Source organism: Mobula hypostoma, chromosome 21 (genome assembly GCF_963921235.1).
Source record: "Mobula hypostoma chromosome 21, sMobHyp1.1, whole genome shotgun sequence".
In the NCBI taxonomy this organism is placed as follows: domain Eukaryota; kingdom Metazoa; phylum Chordata; class Chondrichthyes; order Myliobatiformes; family Myliobatidae; genus Mobula; species Mobula hypostoma.
In genome coordinates this window covers 50,553,079-50,571,202 of record NC_086117.1, presented here as the reverse complement: position 1 = coordinate 50,571,202, position 18,124 = coordinate 50,553,079, and the positions used below count along the sequence as shown (strand labels likewise).

Genomic DNA, 18,124 nt, shown 5'->3' with positions numbered 1-18,124 from the left:
TTGTACATTTGTGAGACTGTTGGAGACATTTCTCATTGCCACATTCTGATTAATGTCATCTGCAAAGCTCTTTAACGAATCTTGAATATTGGCATAATTTCCGCACAATGGCTTCTGCATGTGCAACCCATCTAGTATTAGAGAGAGACTTCAGAGTTTCAATGTGCTTGTTCGCATTAGACTGGGAAGTCCTGCGGTCACTGCCTTCCACCTAGAAGTTGAACACATCCTGCACGAAGCTGAAAAAGTCAGCTGTTTCAACACAACAGTTGACACTGTTGATTCCAGCGAGATTCAATGTGTGCGCTGCACACGGAACCCATTCAGCAAGTGGATTGATTTCCTTGATGTGGGATTGTAAGCCTTTGTATGCACCAAACATATTTGCCTCATTGTCACTGCACTGCCCCCTGCAGTTGCTCATGTCAATATTCATCTCTCCCAAAACTTTGAGCACAGACTCACATAAAGCCTCCCCTGTGTAGCTCCCAATGGGTAGAAATTGTAAGAATTGCTCCTGAATGCTTTGGTCAGTTGACACATAACGTAAAATGAATGTGAGCTGATCTACGTGTGCAACATCTGTGCTTGAATCAATGCTAATAGAAAAGTATTTGGCCATTTTGACTTCACTGACGATCACTGACAGAACTCGATCGCTCATGAGCTCAATAAACTCCTCACATGTTTTAGGTGAAAGATATGTAGGGGTGCCTGATCCTGCATTTCCAAATTTCTGTGTGTGCGCCTTCAAAAACAGGTCAAACTCACTTATTGCCTCTAGAATGCCCATGTAGTTGCTGTTATCAGGCCTGCCAGATATGTCACTGGAGCCTCAGATAGCCAGCCCCCTCTTGACCAAAAACTTAACAACCGCCGCCACTCTTCTCAATAGACGCACTCTGACTCGAACTGTTTTTGCAGTTCTGTATCTGTTCTTCCGCTGTCAGACGCTAGTGTAACGTAGGTCAGTCTCAGTTTCCTGTGGTGTTCGCTATTTTCATGCTCTCCTATGCGCTCAGCGGCATGTTTCCGGTCGCTAAAGCCAGTTTCGAAGATGGACTGACAGTTACCATCACTGAAGATGCCGCATGCAAAACAAAACACACAGCCGGTGGAAGGGGAATATAACAGCCATTGTCTTGATATGTACTCACCATTTACGAGCTTGCGTTTGAAGTGAAATTTGGAGGGAAAAACGTCTCGGCTGTTTGCATACTTGTTCCGAAGCTTTGATATCCACATCTTTATTCTGGCAGGACTCTGGCCCTTTCTTAGCCCAGTACGCTCGGACTGAATCATCTAACGTTTCCTTTCCCCAGCGAGCAGGATCAGTGCTGTAAGGATCCTCAGTAGCGGTAACATTAACATTAATGGCCGCCTGACTTGGTTGTTCGGAGGCCTCTGTGGTTGGGAATCCCAAAGTCATGCTCTCTGCCTCTTCAACGTTAGCTGCTGACTGTGGCAAGGACGGTGGTCCTATGTTAACGCTGGTGCTAGCGCTAGCTGTTGAACAAGTCTCCATTTGTCCACCGGTCTCAGACTGTGACAAGAGCACAGGTACTGCTGCATCACCGAGAACAGATTAAAAAAATTCTGTCAATTTCAATGTCTTTTTTAATGTTTCTTTCTCACAGTCCACTTTTTCTTGTTTCTTTTTTCTTTTCTGTGCTCCAGTCTCGTATTTTTTGCCATGATGATAGCTACCTATTTTGGGCCCCTCTGCAGCTCGGGCTCCTGGGCTGCAGCCCAGCCGAGCCCTGCCAAAAGTCCGGCCCTGGTCGTTGCTGATTTTAATCATAAGAACCTAAAAACAGTCCTATCTAAATTCCACCAGAGTGTTGATTTTGCTACCAGAGGTGAAAATACACTAGACCTGGTTTATACTAACATACCAGATGCTTACAAAGCAGTTCTTGGCCCCACATTTGGCTCTCAGATCACTTAACTGTGATGCTAATTCCAGCATACAAACCACTGATCAAACGGCAAACCATTTCTAAAGGTGGTGGAAACCTGGTCTTAAGGTGCAATCTCAGGACTGCTTTGATAATACGAACTGGAGAATGTTCCAGGAGGCTGCTTACTGGAAACTTCCGGAAAGGAGGTCCACCGCAGTGAGCTGCTTATTGTTCGGAGTAGCTGGCCAAGGTGGTTCAGGGAAGGTGAGTCAGCCTGTTGGACCAAGAGAGTTGGGCCGAGGAAGACGAGTCAGGCTGTCAGGCCAAGGGAGGAGATAGACTGGGTTCGGAAGAGCTGACCTGGGTGCAGACCATGCTGCTGTCTGCTACTTGGAGGCACCAGAGTTGGCGTCTTTGAGTTGGCACGAGGGCGGCGTGTAGTGAAACTGTGAGTGACTGTCTTGGATGTTTCTTTTGCGATTGCAAGACCACATTGGACATTGATTGCCGCAGGCCTGCTTCCCTTGTTTGGTGGAGAGACAGGCGACGAGGCAGCAGTGTCACCTCGACTGTAGTGGAGACTCGGCCTTAAGTCGTGGGCTGGAGCTGTAGCTTGGTGTCCGGGCTCAGTTTGTTGGGTTGGGGTGGTGGCCGCTCCCTTTGGTGCTGCCCTCCAGTGTTGGATCGGTGGAATCACAGGCTGGACTGCCGAGGGCCATCAATTTGCCACTCAGGTTCTTGGACTAAAAATGCCTTTCTTAAATGTCTTTCTTTATTGTTTGGTGACAGTAAAATATAAAGTATAAAGTAAATGACTATGTTTCTTTTCTCCCCCTTTCTCGCTATTTTGAATGTGTGAGTATGCTTTTGCACCTTGGCCCCAGAGGGATGCTGTTTTGTATGGTGTGAACGATAATTAAACTTGGTTTGATTTTAATTTGATAGCAGCCACGTTATCATCAAGGAGTAAGTGGATTCTGTGACCAGCCACATAGAGACGTGTACTGAGGATGTTACTATAATGAAACACATCCAGAGGAGGGCAAATCAGAAGTCATGGCTGACTGCAGAGGTCTGTACATGGCTGAGAAATCGTGATGCTGCCTTTAGATCAGGGGATGCAACAGCTCTCAGGGAAGCAAGAACTGTGCTTTCTCACTCCATCAGGAAGGAAAAGCGGGAGCATTCCCAGAGAACTTACGGCCGCTCCTGTGATACCAGGGACACGAGGTGCATGTGGCAGGAAATTCAGAGGATTACTGGTTACAAGTCTGCCCTGCGCCTCAGTGACCAGGATGCCTCACTCCCTGATAGGTTGAATGTCTTTTACACCCAGTTTGATGCACAGAACAAAGTGCTGGCGAGGAAGGCACCCCTCCCCCCAGGGGAACAGACCCTCGGTTTGGCTGAAGCTGAGGTGAGGAAGACTTGGCCAGAGTCAACCCACACAAAGCTGTGGGGCCCAATAGTGTACCATGTTGGCTTCTGAAAGACCACACAGCTCAGCTAATGGAGTTATCAACATCTTTCTGGAAGTTCATTGTCCTCTCAGTTTTCAAGGCAGCAACCATTATTCCAATACCAAAGAAGGTGAGAGTAACCTGCCTAAATGACTATTGTCCTGTGGTATTAATATCAACCATTATGAAAAGCTTTGAGTAGCTGATCATGGACAACATTGAAGCCTTCCTCCTGGCTGCCTTTGACTCCTTCCAGTTCTCTTATCGCTCAAATCAATCTACTGATAATGCCATAGCTTCTGCCCTGTTCCACCTGGAAAATAGAGTTTCATATGCCAGACTGTGGGTTATAGACTTCAGTTTGGCACTTAACACCATCATATCCCAGAAACTGGTGGGAAAACTGTCCTCGCTGGGTCTCAACACCTCTCTCTGCAACTGGATACTGGATTTCTTAACTGAAAGGACACAGTCAGTCTGTAAGGATAGCAATGTCTCGAGTCCCTTTACGCTAAGCACTGGCGTTCCCCAAGGCTGTCAGCTCAGCCCCCTGCTCTTCACCCTGCCGATGAGCTCAGCCCCCTGCTCTTCACCCTGCCGATGAGCTCAGCCCCCTGCTCTTCACCCTGCCGATGAGCTCAGCCCCCTGCTCTTCACCTTGCCGATGAGCTCAGCCCCCTGCTCTTCACCTTGCCGATGAGTTCAGCCCCCTGCTCTTCACTCTGCCGATGAGCTCAGCCCCCTGCTCTTCACCCTGCCGATGAGCTCAGCCCCCTGCTCTTCACACTGCCGATGAGCTCAGCCCCCTGCTCGTCACCCAGCCGATGAGCTCAGCCCCCTGCTCTTCACTCTGCCGATGAGCTCAGCCCCCTGCTCTTCACCCTGCCGATGAGCTCAGCCCCCTGCTCTTCACTCTGTCGATGAGCTCAGCCCCCTGCTCTTCACCCTGCTGATGAGCTCAGCCCCCTGCTCTTCACCCTGCCGATGAGCTCAGCCCCCTGCTCTTCACTCTGCCGATGAGCTCAGCTCCCTGCTCTTCACCCTGCCGATGAGCTCAGCCCCCTGCTCTTCACCCTGCCGATGAGCTCAGCCCCCTGCTCTTCACTCTGCCGATGAGCTCAGCCCCTGCTCTTCACCCTGCCGATGAGCTCAGCCCCCTGCTCTTCACCCTGCCGATGAGTTCAGCCCCCTGCTCTTCACCCTGCCAATGAGCTCAGCCCCCTGTCCTTCACCCTGCCGATGCATGGCTGTGTCACAGGAGCTAGCTCAAACCATGTCATCAAGTTTGGACTCATCATCAACGATGACAAGACAGGGTACAGAGAGGAAGTGGAGCAGCTGGTGGGTTGGCATGAGACAAACCACCTAAGCCCGAACGTGGAGAAGACCAGAGAAATCACTGTGGACTTCAGGAAGGTGCAGATGAACCATCCCCCTCTGCGAATATATGGCTCTTCCGTAGAAAGAGTTAAGTCCCCCAAGTTCCTGGGAGTCCACATCATGGATAACCTCATCTGGTCCCTTAATATTACCTCCCTGAACAAGAAGGTACAGCAGTGCCTGCCTGCACTTCCTAAGGAGATTGGGGCAAGCGAGGCTCCCCCCGCCCACCCCCACTCCATCTTAACTGCATTTTCCAGAACCAGCACTGAGAGTGTCCTGACGAGCTGCATCTCCATCTGGTATGGGAGCAGTCGAGCATCGGACTGGAAGTCCAGAAAAAAGGACTGTGAGAGCAGCTGAGAGGATCATAGGGATCTCCCTACCTCCCATCGGAGACATTGATCAGTAGCGCTGCATATGCAGGGCCTTTAGTTTTATCAAGGATCCCACCCATCCATCCAGCATCCCCTTCGACTTTCTAACATCAGGCAGGAGACTCTAATGCATAAAAATAAGAACAGTCAGAATGGGAAACAGTTTCTTCCCCGAAGCCATTAGGTTTCTGAATTCTTTGCCGCATCGTATTCGAGGTATCACTGGTTAATCTGTCCCATACCTTTCAATATTGAATATTCAACATTCAATAGTGCTGGGAGCAAGGGAGGACCCAAATGCAAGACACAAAAACACTATGCTCGTTGCAAGGAGGAGCAAAGCAGAAGCAGGAATAACATACTGGACAAGGGCTCAGGCCTTGGACTTGGCTGGGACTAAGGGTCTGGGCTAGGACTAGGAATCATGGACCGCCAGGGCCAGGACTTGAGATTTGGAGCCTCTGGAGCCAGGACGCGGTACTTGGAGCCTCCAGGTACTGGCGAGCTCTAGACTCGGCCCGGGAACAGTAGACAGCAGCTCTTGATTCCCTCCGGCAGGTTAACTGACGGACCTGCCTCGGTGAGGAAACTTTGCAGGCTCGCTTTAGCGAGGTAACTTGACAGAGTTGCTCCGGTGAGGAAAGGCGACTTACTGGCACTCGCTTCGGGGGGAGACTAGGCTTGTTCCGGCCAGATGACACTGGTTCGCAGTACCTTTGGTGGCTTTGCAAATGCTCTCGCGCCGAACGGCTGAAAGCCGGAGCCTATAAACTGGTGGTTCAGCCGAGAGTAAATTGCCTCTAATCACCAAGCCTGAGGGACATGGGAAAACAGGAAACCAAAGAGAAACAGGGAGTCAATGGTCCGGATCATAACTCAAAGTAAATTTAAAGGGTCCCTGATCCGGACCATGATAACTAATGCACTTTAATTTGTTATTTATGCATGATTTATCGGTAGATTTTCTTCTTACCTTCCTAAGTTATCGTGTGTTATGTGTCCTACTGTGTGTTACACCCTGGTTTGGGGAAATGTCTCTTTTCTAAATACATTATACAGTTATTTATGTTATATACATGTACATAGTTAAATAACCATAAATGATTTGACTTGGTTAACTCATTCGACAGGCCTGTTCATCGACAGAGAACAACATTAACTTTTCAAAATAGATCCTCCTTTCTCCTTTCTATTCCAAGCTCTGTCCCTGGGAAGAGATGATCTTGGCAAAAAGAGGAAAGGATTCAAGGATGTCCTCCAAATCTTCTTGAAAAGAAAATGTGGTATCTGAAGTGGGGAAGGAGGATTTGAGATGGCGTTAAGCACCTTACAGCACGTGCCAAGAGTTTTTAAAAATCCGTCATTACTGGGAGAAGGAATAAACTACTCACCAACCTGCTCCACTAATCGCCTAATCGCCGATTATTCTACCAGCAGCAGAGTTCATGGGCCCCATGATCCTTATCACTCACCTCATCAACCACAGGCTGGAGTGAAAGCAGGTCATTCTGAAGCCTGGGAGATCACTGAAGATGTGATTGACAATTAGTGCAGATGAGTTTGACAATGACTGAAAACAATGCAGGTGATAGTATGAGAGAATTTGTTAGTACATCATTTAGGACAGATCAGGCTGAAAACAATCAGATTTATTCCATCGTAAGCAATGGCTGGTAGAGGGGCAGCCTTTAAAAGGAGCATGAAATTCAGTTGTCATGATGCTTTCCATTTATGAAAAATGTATTATATTTGAAATTGTTGCCTTTTGATAAAATTAAACATTAGTAGAAAAAGCGAGGTATGGCTGGTCCCGCGTCCAGACCTCCAAAACTCCCACCAACTTCTGGGGGCACACTGCTTCCAGGGTCTCGTTACCTCGTGGTGTCGAACACCTACGCTCTGTCCGCCAGAGAAAGCAGGATCTCCCAGTGGCCACACATTTTAATTCCACATCCCATTCCCATTCTGACAAGTCTTTCCACGGCCTCCTCCACTGTAAAGGTGAAGCCACACTCAGGTTGGAGGAACAACACCTCATATTCTGTCTGGGTAGCCTCCAACTTGATGGCATGAACATCAACTTCTCTAACTTCCGCTAATGCCCCACCTCCCCCTCGTACCACATCTGTTACTTATTTTTATACACACATTCTTTCTCTCACTCTCCTTTTTCTCCCTCTGTCCCTCTGACTATACCCCTTGCCCATCCTCTGGGTTCCCCCCCCCCGTCTTTCTTCCCAGACCTCCTGTCCCATGATCCTCTCATGTCCCTTTTGACAATCACCTGTCCAGCTCTTGGCTCCATCCCTCCCCCTCCTGTCTTCTCCTATCATTTTGGATCTCCCCCTCCCCCTCCCACTTTCAAATCTCTTACTAACTCTTCCTTCAGTTAGTCCTGACGAAGGGTCTCGGCCTGAAACGTCGACTGTACCTCTTCCTAGAGATGCTGCCTGGCCTGCTGAGTTCACCAGCAACTTTGATGTGTGTTGCTTGAATTTCCAGCATCTGCAGAATTCCTGTTGTTTGCGTAGAAAAAGCGAGAGTCCTTTTCAACGCATTTATTGTATATAACATGGTGTGAAGTCAGATGATGTTCCAGTAAATATATCTGGCAGATCTCCACATCGTTGTGGACAGTTACAGAGGAAAGGCACATAGTTTTCAAGGACACAAACACGAGAAAATCTGCAGATGCTGGAAATTCATGCAACACACAATGTTGGTGGAATGCAGCACGCCAGGCAGTATCTATAGGAAGAAGTACAGTCGACGTTTCGGGCCGAGACCCTTTGTCAGGACTGGCAAAGGGTCTCGGCCCGAAACGTCGACTGTACTTCTTCCTAAAGATGCTGCCTGGCCTGCTGTGTTCCACCAGCACTTTTGTGTGTGTTATTTCTCAAAGATCAGCTTGAGATTTAAACAAAAATATTCTTGGAGCTGCCACTTAGGTTTTGAACAAGCCTCAAGGCAAAGTACACTAAGTCCACAGATCTTGGAACAGTACAGCACAAGAACAGGCCCTTTATGCCAACCATATCAATGAATAAATTTCATCAGTATGTGGTGTATAGTTCTCCATTCCCTGCTTGCTCACATCTGTCTAAATACCACTTAAACTTTCCTGATTATACCTGCTTCCAGTAGCATCCCTTCCAGCCCACTCCAGGGACCCAACACTCACTGTGTAAAAAACTTGCCGTGGACAGCTCCTTTTATCCTTCCCCTTTCACCTGGCATCTCCACTCTGGGAAAAAGACACTAACTATCAATGCATCTCATAATTTCTTAAACTTCCAAAAGATCTTCCTTCAACCAAAAACATTTCAGAGAAGACAACCCAAGTTTGTCCCAACTCTCCTTACAGCATATATATCCTCCAATTGAGGAAACATCCTAGTATAAACCTGTTCTGCACCTTCTCCGAAAGCTCCATGTTCTTCCTATAATTGGGCAACCAGAACTGTACACAGTACTCCAGACGTGGTCTGTCCATAGCTGAATCATAACTTCCTGACAGTAATAAAAGTAAGCATGCCTTTTGTCTTCTTTACTGCTCTATTAACCTGTGCAGGCACTGTTAGGGAGCTATGAACTTGACCCCGAGTTACCATTGTACTTCTGAGGGTCCTGTCATTTTCCCCCTGACCTCCCAAAGTGTAAAACCTCACATTTGCCTAGAATAAACTCTATCTGCCATTGTCTCTATCTGATCTACACTCAGTGGCCACTTTATTAGGTACACCTGTACACCTGCTCGTTAATGTAAATATCTAATCAGCCAATCACGTGACAGCAACTCAATGCATTAAAGCATGCAGGCATGGTCAAGAGGTTCAGTGTTATTTTGACCAAACATCAGAATGGAGGAGGAATGTGATCTAAGTGACCTTTGATGGAGTGATTTGATTATCACAAAAGTGAACTCCTGGGATTTTCACACACAACGGTTTCTAGAATGGTGTGGAAAAGAAAACTTATAAAAAAACAATGAGCTGCAGCTCTGTGGGTGAAAGTGGTCAGGGAAGATTGGCCAGACTGGTTCAAGTTGATAGGAAGGCAAAAATAACTCAAATAATCACATACAGCAGGGGTCCCCAACCTTTTTTGCACCGCAGACCTGTTTAATATTGACAATATTCTTGCGGACTGACTGACCTGGGGGGGGGGGGTGTTCAAGTAGGGTTAAACTCACCTCAACATGTCCATTACAGTTAGGGTTGCTAACTTTCTCACTCCCAAATAAGGGACAAAAGTAGCAGTCAAATACAGGACACTTGGGTTTACCCCGAGAAAGACTACCATGACCATGAAGCCTTGCACGGGCACCTGTGTGCGCATGTGTGATGTGCGCATGTGCATACGTACCGATTTTTTTCCCACAAATTAGTTTTGGCTTAATCTTCCTGACTATACTGTACATACATTATTTCTACTTTATACAGGCTGTGTATTTATCATATCATTCCTGCTTTTACTATATGTTATGTTATTTTAGGTTTTATGTATTATTTGGTATGATTTGGTAGGTTATTTTTTGGGTCTGGGAACGCTCAAAATTTTTTCTCATATAAATTAATGGTAATTGCTTCTTCGCTTTACGCCATTTTGGCTTACGAACGGTTTCATAGGAACGCTCTGTCTTAGTGGGGAAACATGGGACAAGGGCGGTCCCGTATGGGACAAACCAATTGAGACCAACATAAGGGATGTCCTGGCAAATATGGGACAGTTGGCAACCCTATGTTCAAGTTCAACAGTGTGTGACAGGGAATGAGGAAAGGTGCAGCTGACTCGTATCGTTTCCTCGTGGCCCGGTAGCACATGCTTTGCGGCTTGGTGGTTGGGGCCGCTGAATACAGCATTACAACAGAGGTGTGCAGGAGAGCATCTCTAAATGCACAACGTTGAGCCTGGAAGTCGATGGGCTACAGCAGCAGAAGGCCATGGACATACACTCAGTGGCAAATTTATTAGGTACAGGAGATACCTTGTAAAGTGGCCATGGAGTTTATATCCTTATGTACTCTTTATTAACCTTTATCACTGTCCATAGACTCATAGAAAAGTACAGCACCGAAACATGCCCTTCATCCCGTCTAGTCCTTGCTGAACCATTTAGACTGCCTACTCTCACTGACCTGCACCGGGACCATAGCCCTCCATATCTACCCCTATCATCCATGTACCTATCCAAACTTCTCTTAAACGTTGAAATTGAGACTTGGGCAGGCAGCTTGTTCCACACTTTCAGGGCCCTCTGAGTGAAGGAAGTTTCCTCTCATGTTCCCCTTAACCTTTTCACCTTTCACCCTTAACCCATGACCTCTGGTTGTAGTCCCACCCAACCTGAGGGGAAAAAGCCTGCTTGCATTTATTCTATCTATACCCCTCATAATTTTGTATACCTCTATCAAATCTCCTCTCAATCTTCTACGTTCCAAGGAATAAAGTGCTAACCTATTCAATCTTTCCATATAACTCAGGTCCTCCAGACCTGGCAAAATCCTTGTAAATTTTCCCTGTACTCTTTCAACCTTATTTACATCTTTCCAAAACTACACACAATATTCCAAATCAGGTTTCACCAATATCTTATACAACTTCAACTTAACACCCCAACTCCTGTACTCAATATTTTGCCTTATGAAGGCCAATGTGTCAAAAGCTTTCTTAATGACTCTATCAATCTGTGACACCACTTGCAATGAATTATGGACCTGTATTCCCAGATCCTTTTGTTCTACTGCACTCCTCAGTGCCCTACCGTACACTGTGTAAAACCTAATTCCAACCGAATTGCAACACTCCACACTGTCTGCATTAAATTCCATCTGCCATTTTGTTTTTGGCGTGTGCCTGTATGCGTCCATGATGATGTCCTTTTCATGGCTTTTTTTTTATGACAGAGAGACTGTGTGGCGTGCTACACAGTATTTTTCCCTTTATTTTATGAGGTTGCATTGCCAACTCGACACTCAACCTGGCACAGATGGAAAGCGTACTCGGGAGCGGACCCGACTGTTTCGAACCCGGGAACCCCCGCTCCCTTGTCCAGCGCTGATGTCATTGCGCCACCAGCCAGCCCCCATCTGCCATTTTTCAGTCCATTTTTCCCAGCTGGTCTAGATCCCACTGCAAGCCATGATAGCCTTCCTCATGGTCCACTGCCCTCCCAACCTTGGTGTCATCCGCAAATTTGCTGATCCAGTTTACCAAATTATCATCCAGATCGTTGATATAGATGACAAACAACAATGGACCCAGCACCGAACCCTACGAAACTCCACCAGTCACAGGCCTCCAGTCAGAGAGCGAAGCACAGCAGGCCAGGCAACATCTATAGGAAGAGGTACAGTCGACGTTACAGGCCGAGACCCTTCGTCAGGACTAACTCAAAGAAGTTAGACCTGACGAAGGGTCTCGGCCCGAAACGTCGACTGTACCTCTTCCTATAGATGCTGCCTGGCCTGCTGCGTTTACCAGCAATTTTTTTGTGTGTTGCATGAAATTCCAGCATCTGCAGATTTCCTCGTGAGAGAGGGAAGCATCTGCTACCACCCTCTGGTTTCTCCCAGTGCCAATCCAATTTACTACTGCATCTTGAATGCCAAGCAATTGAACTTTCTTGACCAACCTCCCATGTGGGACCTTGTCAAATACCCGGCTAAAGTCCATGTAGACAACATCCACTGCCTTGCTGTCATCCACTTTCCTGGTAACTTCCTAAAAAGTCAAGTCAAGTCAAGTCAAATTTATTTATATAGCACATTTAAAAACAACCCACGTTGACCAAAGTGCTGTACAGATCAGAGCAGATAAGACAAATGTAGGTCCCCTACAGACAGAAACAGATGAATTGATTATGGGGAGCAAGGACATGGCAGACCAATTGAATAATTACTTTGGTTCTGTCTTCACTAAGGAGGACATAAATAATCTTCCGGAAATAGTAGGGGACAGAGGGTCCAGTGAGATGGAGGAACTGAGGGAAATACATGTTAGTAGGGAAGTGGTGTTAGGTAAATTGAAGGGATTAAAGGCAGATGAATCCCCAGGGCCAGATGGTCTGCATCCCAGAGTGCTTAAGGAAGTAGCCCAAGAAATAGTGGATGCATTAGTGATAATTTTTCAAAACTCTTTAGATTCTGGACTAGTTCCTGAGGATTGGAGGGTGGCTAATGTAACCCCACTTTTTAAAAAAGGAGGGAGAGAGAAACCAGAGAATTATAGACCGGTTAGCCTAACATCAGTGGTGGGGAAACTGCTAGAGTCAGTTATCAAAGATGTGATAACAGCACATTTGGAAAGCGGTGAAATCATCGGACAAAGTCAGCATGGATTTGTGAAAGGAAAATCATGTCTGACGAATCTCATAGAATTTTTTGAGGATGTAACTAGTAGAGTGGATAGGGGAGAACCAGTGGATGTGGTATATTTGGATTTTCAAAAGGCTTTTGACAAGGTCCCACACAGGAGATTAGTGTGCAAACTTAAAGCACACGGTATTGGGGGTAAGGTATTGATGTGGATAGAGAATTGGTTGGCAGACAGGAAGCAAAGAGTGGGAGTAAACGGGACCTTTTCAGAATGGCAGGCAGTGACTAGTGGGGTACCGCAAGGCTCAGTGCTTGGACTCCAGTTGTTTAAAATATATATTAATGACTTGGATGAGGGAATTAAATGCAGCATCTCCAAGTTTGCGGATGACACGAAGCTGGGCGGCAGTGTTAGCTGTGAAGAGGATGCTAAGAGGATGCAGGGTGACTTGGATAGGTTAGGTGAGTGGGCAAATTAATGGCAGATGCAATTTAATGTGGATAAATGTGAAGTTATCCACTTTGGTGGCAAAAACAGGAAAACAGGTTATTATCTGAATGGTGGCCGATTAGGAAAAGGGGAGGTGCAATGAGACCTGGGTGTCATTATACACCAGTCATTGAAAGTGGGCATGCAGGTACAGCAGGCGGTGAAAAAGGCGAATGGTATGCTGGCATTTATAGCAAGAGGATTCGAGTACAGGAGCAGAGAAGTACTACTGCAGTTGTACAAGGCCTTGGTGAGACCACACCTGGAGTATTGTGTGCAGTTTTGGTCACCTAATCTGAGGAAAGACATCTTTGCCATAGAGGGAGTACAAAGAAGGTTCACCAGATTGATTCCTGGGATGGCAGGACTTTTATATGATGAAAGACTGGATGAACTCGGCTTATACTCGTTGGAATTTAGAAGATTGAGGGGGGATCTGATTGAAACGTATAAAATCCTAAAGGGATTGGACAGGCTAGATGCAGGAAGATTGTTCCCGATGTTGGGGAAGTCCAGAACGAGGGGTCACAGTTTGAGGATAGAGGGGAAGCCTTTTAGGACCGAGATTAGGAAAAACTTCTTCACACAGAGAGTGGTGAATCTGTGGAATTCTCTGCCACAGCAAACTGTTGAGGCCAGTTCATTGGCTATGTTTAAGAGGGAGTTAGATATGGCCCTTGTGGCTACAGGGGTCAGGGGGTATGGAGGGAAGGTTGGTACAGGGTTCTGAGTTGGATGATCAGCCATGATCATAATAAATGGCGGTGCAGGCTCGAAGGGCCGAATGGCCTACTCCTGCACCTATTTTCTATGTTTCTATGTTTCTATGTTTTATCCTTCAATAGTGCTAACGTCTCCCTATTTATCCTCCTGTTCTTGATATGTGTATAGAAGTCTTTGGGGTACTCTTCAATCCTACTTGCCAAAGACTTCTCATGGCCCCTCCTGACTCCTAATTCCATTCCTGAGTTCAGCAATCAGTGATGACTCCATTTAATTTTAGCTTCCTAAAATACACTTTCTTTTCTTTCCTGACTAAATTCCTCAGCTCTCTCATTATCCATCCTTTCTTTATCTTGCCCTAAGGTCATCACCCTTACCCTTAATACTCTAATTTTTAAAAGGAACACATTTCAATCTAACCATTCCACTATGTCTATTACCTTGTGCCTGTCTGTCCCTCCTTACAGACTTCCTCTCAATCCCTCTATTTTCTGACCCAGTGCTCTAAGTCCTACCCCTTTGCTAAACTAGTTTAAACCCTCCTACATGGCACTAGTGAACATCCCAGCCAGAAAACTGGTTCTGCTCCAGTTAAGGTGCAATTCATAAAACCAAAATACCACAGGACATATGAGCAAAATGAGGTCATTTGGCCCTTTGAGTCTGGTCTGCCGTTCCATCATGACTACCTCTCAATCCCATTTTCCTGTCTTCTCCCTGTAACCTTTGATGTCCTTACTAACCAAGAACATATTAACCTCAAATGTAAGTATACCCGATGACAACCTCCACAGCCATCTGTGACAATGAATCCCACATATTCACCACCTTGTGGTTCCCATCACCAAACCATTCACTAGTCTGTTCTCAATTTCATCAGCTCTAACCTCCTGAACCTGCCAACCACAGACGATCATGTCAAATGCCTTCCTGAACCCCTTGATAAACTACTGATGGTATTCCCTTCATCAACGTGCTTAGTTACCTCCTCAAGAAACTCAACTAAGCTTGTGAAGCAAGTTTTCCATACAAAAACTCATGGTGACTATCATTAAATCAATTCCTGCCTTTCTAAGTGGAGCTAAATCCCATCCCTTAGAATTTTTTCCCAATAATTTCCCCACCACTGGTGTAAAGCTCATAGGCCTGTGGTTAGCCACTGATGTCCTTGAACAATTTGCTATTTACCAATCATCCAGTACTCACCTGGGCAAACAAAGATGTAAAAATGACCAGTGGTGTCCCAGCCATTGCCTGCCCGCTTAACTCCTATAACATCCTGGGATATATTTCTTCAGGCTCTAGGTATCTTTTGACTTTTATACATGCCAAGACATCATGCATCTCTTCACTTCTGAGTTAATACGTTCCAGACCATTGCCATCTCTCACTAAAAAATCACAAAAAAAATATAAATTAAACATAAATTGCAAATACTTTTTACAAGAAAGAACACAGTTAGAAAAAAGTCAATTTTAGTGCAAAGTGGTCAAAGTTGTCAAAGCTACCATACTAAAGTAGTGGTTAGGGTTTCACTACTTGGCTCAAGATTCAAATAGTTAAAGGGAAATAGCTGTTCTTGAACCTGGTGGTGTGGGACTTCAAGCCCCTGCCCAATGTCAGCTGCAAGAAGATTGCATGGCCCAGATGATGGAGATCTTTGATGACAGGTGTTGTCTCCAGCAGACACAACTCTCTTCCTCTTAATGTACAGTATATGTGGAATGTATTGGGATTCACCTAAATCTTATCCTACAGTGATTTCCTTTGGAGCACTGGAGGCTTGTGGGGTGATCTGATGGAAGATTATAAAATTACGAGAGGTGTAGATAGACTAAATAGTCAAAATCTTTCTTCCAGGGTAGAAATGTCGAATACTAGAGGGCATAGGATTACGCTAAGAGAGGGAAAGTTTATAAGGGATTTAAGAGGCAAGTTTTTTTTTTATACAGGGAGTAGGAGGTGCCTGGAACACAGTGCAAAGGGTGAACACAGATATGATAGTGGTGTTTAAGAAGTATTTAGACAGACACATGAATTGTAAGGAGTTCTTTAGTCAATCAACTCATCTGCATCCCTCGTCAAGCAGAGTTCTCTAATCTTGCCATCCTTCCCATTCACCCTCATTTCTCCTGAACCCTCACTGTATCCTTTTCAAAAGATTCTGACTTACTAGACATACTCTACCCACAAGCAGAGGTTCTCGTTACTTTCACCAGGTCCTACCTTAAATTATTGAAATTAGCCCTTCCCCATTTAGGATCCTAACCTGTGGGCTGTCCTTATCCCAATCCATAACTCTTGAAACATATAGACTTATGATCACTGATACTAAAATGCAACCCCACTGTTAATTTCACTCTTTGCCTGGCTCCATTTCCCAAGATCAAATCCAATAGAGCACATTCTTTCACAGTATGATCCACGCACTTGCTCAGAAAAACTCTCTGGGATGCACTTTACAAATTCCTCCCTATCTAATCTCTTTACTCTACTCCTCTCCATGATTTCTCTACACATCTACCCTTCTATCTCCCATTGACTGTCATGGATCCTGCAGATTAACTGTAGCAAAAAGATTCATCCTTTTCTAATTTAAACTCATCAAAATGATACCCTGAGCAAACTGACAAACCTGAAGGTAAATGTCTGCAGTTCCATTGTTATTTATACACACATTTAAAACAAGCTGGTAACTTGGGTAAACCATGTAATGGCAAAGGGAGGGGAAAGTATGCCTGGAGCTAGAAGAAGTGGGTGAGGTCCGAAACGGGGATTTTGCGTTAGCATTCACCCAGGGAAAGAAAATGGAGGATAGTGATATCACTGTTGGGTTTGCTAAGATCCAGAAGGAGATGTTTGGGCTCTTTAGAAACATTAAGCTGGATAGATCCTCAGGGCCTGATTGATCGGTGCTAGATTATAGTGATACATAAGAGAGGAGATCTCTGCAGCATTGAGAGATCTTTGTATCCTCTCTAGCCACAAGTGAAGTCCCAGAGGATGGAAGAGTAACCAATGTTTTTCTTCTGTTTAGGAGCAGCAACAGGGATAATCAAGCAAATAATAGGTGGGTGAGCCTCGCATCAGTGGTAAGGATCCTATTAGAGGTGATACCTGGTGATAAGATTTATTTGCATTTGGAAAAGCATAGACTTACTATATTAGGGAGAGTCAAGATGGCTTTCAGCAGGGGAGTCATGTCTTAATTTCAGAGCTCTTGGAGGAGATGACTGATGTGATAGGGCAGTGGCTGTTGCCTGTATACATATTAGTAAGGCATTTGCTAAGGTCCTTCACCCTGGACTGATCCAGAAGAGTAAGGTTCATGGGATGCACAGTGAATTGGTAAATTGGATTCAAAATTGTTTTGGTGGTAGAAGACACAGGGTTATGGTGGACAGGTCTCACTCTGACTGGACATTTGTGATAATTGGGCTTCCACAGAGATCAGTGCTGGGGTTTCTATTGTTTATGACATACACAGCATAAATGATTTGAAAAAAAACATTGTAAGTGAGCTGATTAGTAAACTTGTTGATGATACAAAAGTCACGCAGTCATGGGGCTCTCTTCCAGGGAAGGTGGGACCTGAACAGAAGAGACGGTTTGCGCCTGAAACTGGAAGGCAACTAATATACTATTGAGAAGGTTTGCTAGTGCTGCACGGGGTGGGGGGATTGAAACTAGAGTTGCAGGAGGATGTGAAACAGAGTGCCAGGGCAGTTAGTGGAGAGTTTGTGGAGATAGATGTTGTTAAGGCCTCAGACAAAGTCAAGAACCACAAGGTTGAGCATGGCATGACTAACGTCCTGAGCTGTGTTTATTTCAATGCAAGAAGTATTGTAGGAAATACAGATGAGCTCGGGGCAGGGAATTATGATATTGTAGCCGTTAGTGAGTCTTGGTTGCAGAAGGGGCAGGACTGGCGGCTCAGTATTACAGGGTTCCATTGTTTTCATTGTTTCAGAGTGGGAGGGATTAAAGGGGGAGGGGTGACACGACAAGTCGGGGAAAATGTCACAGCCATGCTCAGTCAGGACAGAGTGGAGAACTGGTCAAGTGAGGCACTATGGGAGGAACTAAGAAATGAAGGGATGACCACGTCAATGGGGCTATATTACAGGAACTTAGAGGAATAAATTTGCAGAGAGATCGTAGACTGTTGCAAAAATCATAAGGTTGTTATAGTAGGTAATTTTAACTTTCACATATTGACTGGGACTCCCATGCTGTAAAAGGACTAGATGGGATAGAGTTTGACAAAGGTGTCTAGGAAAGTTTCCTTCATTAGTAATTAGAAGTCCCAACCAGAGGGTGTGTAATACATGATCTGCTATTAGGGAATGAAGCAGAGCAAGTGACAAAAGCTTGTGTAGGGGAACACTTTGCATCTTGTGATCACAATGCCATTAGTTTCAAACTAAACATGCAAAAAGGTGGGTCTGGTCTGCAGGTTGAGATTCTAAATTGGATA

At 45.5% G+C, this 18,124-nt stretch overlaps 1 long non-coding RNA gene across 1 annotated transcript in view; it reads right to left on the bottom strand.

The window, feature by feature from the left end:
- The window catches only part of LOC134359690 (uncharacterized), a 45,613-nt gene that overhangs the window by 10,694 nt on the left and 16,795 nt on the right, over positions 1–18,124 (bottom strand). Inside the window, exon 3 of the long non-coding RNA XR_010021174.1 lies at positions 14,854–15,037. This is a non-coding gene — a long non-coding RNA (uncharacterized LOC134359690). The remainder of the gene's footprint in view (positions 1–14,853; positions 15,038–18,124) is intronic.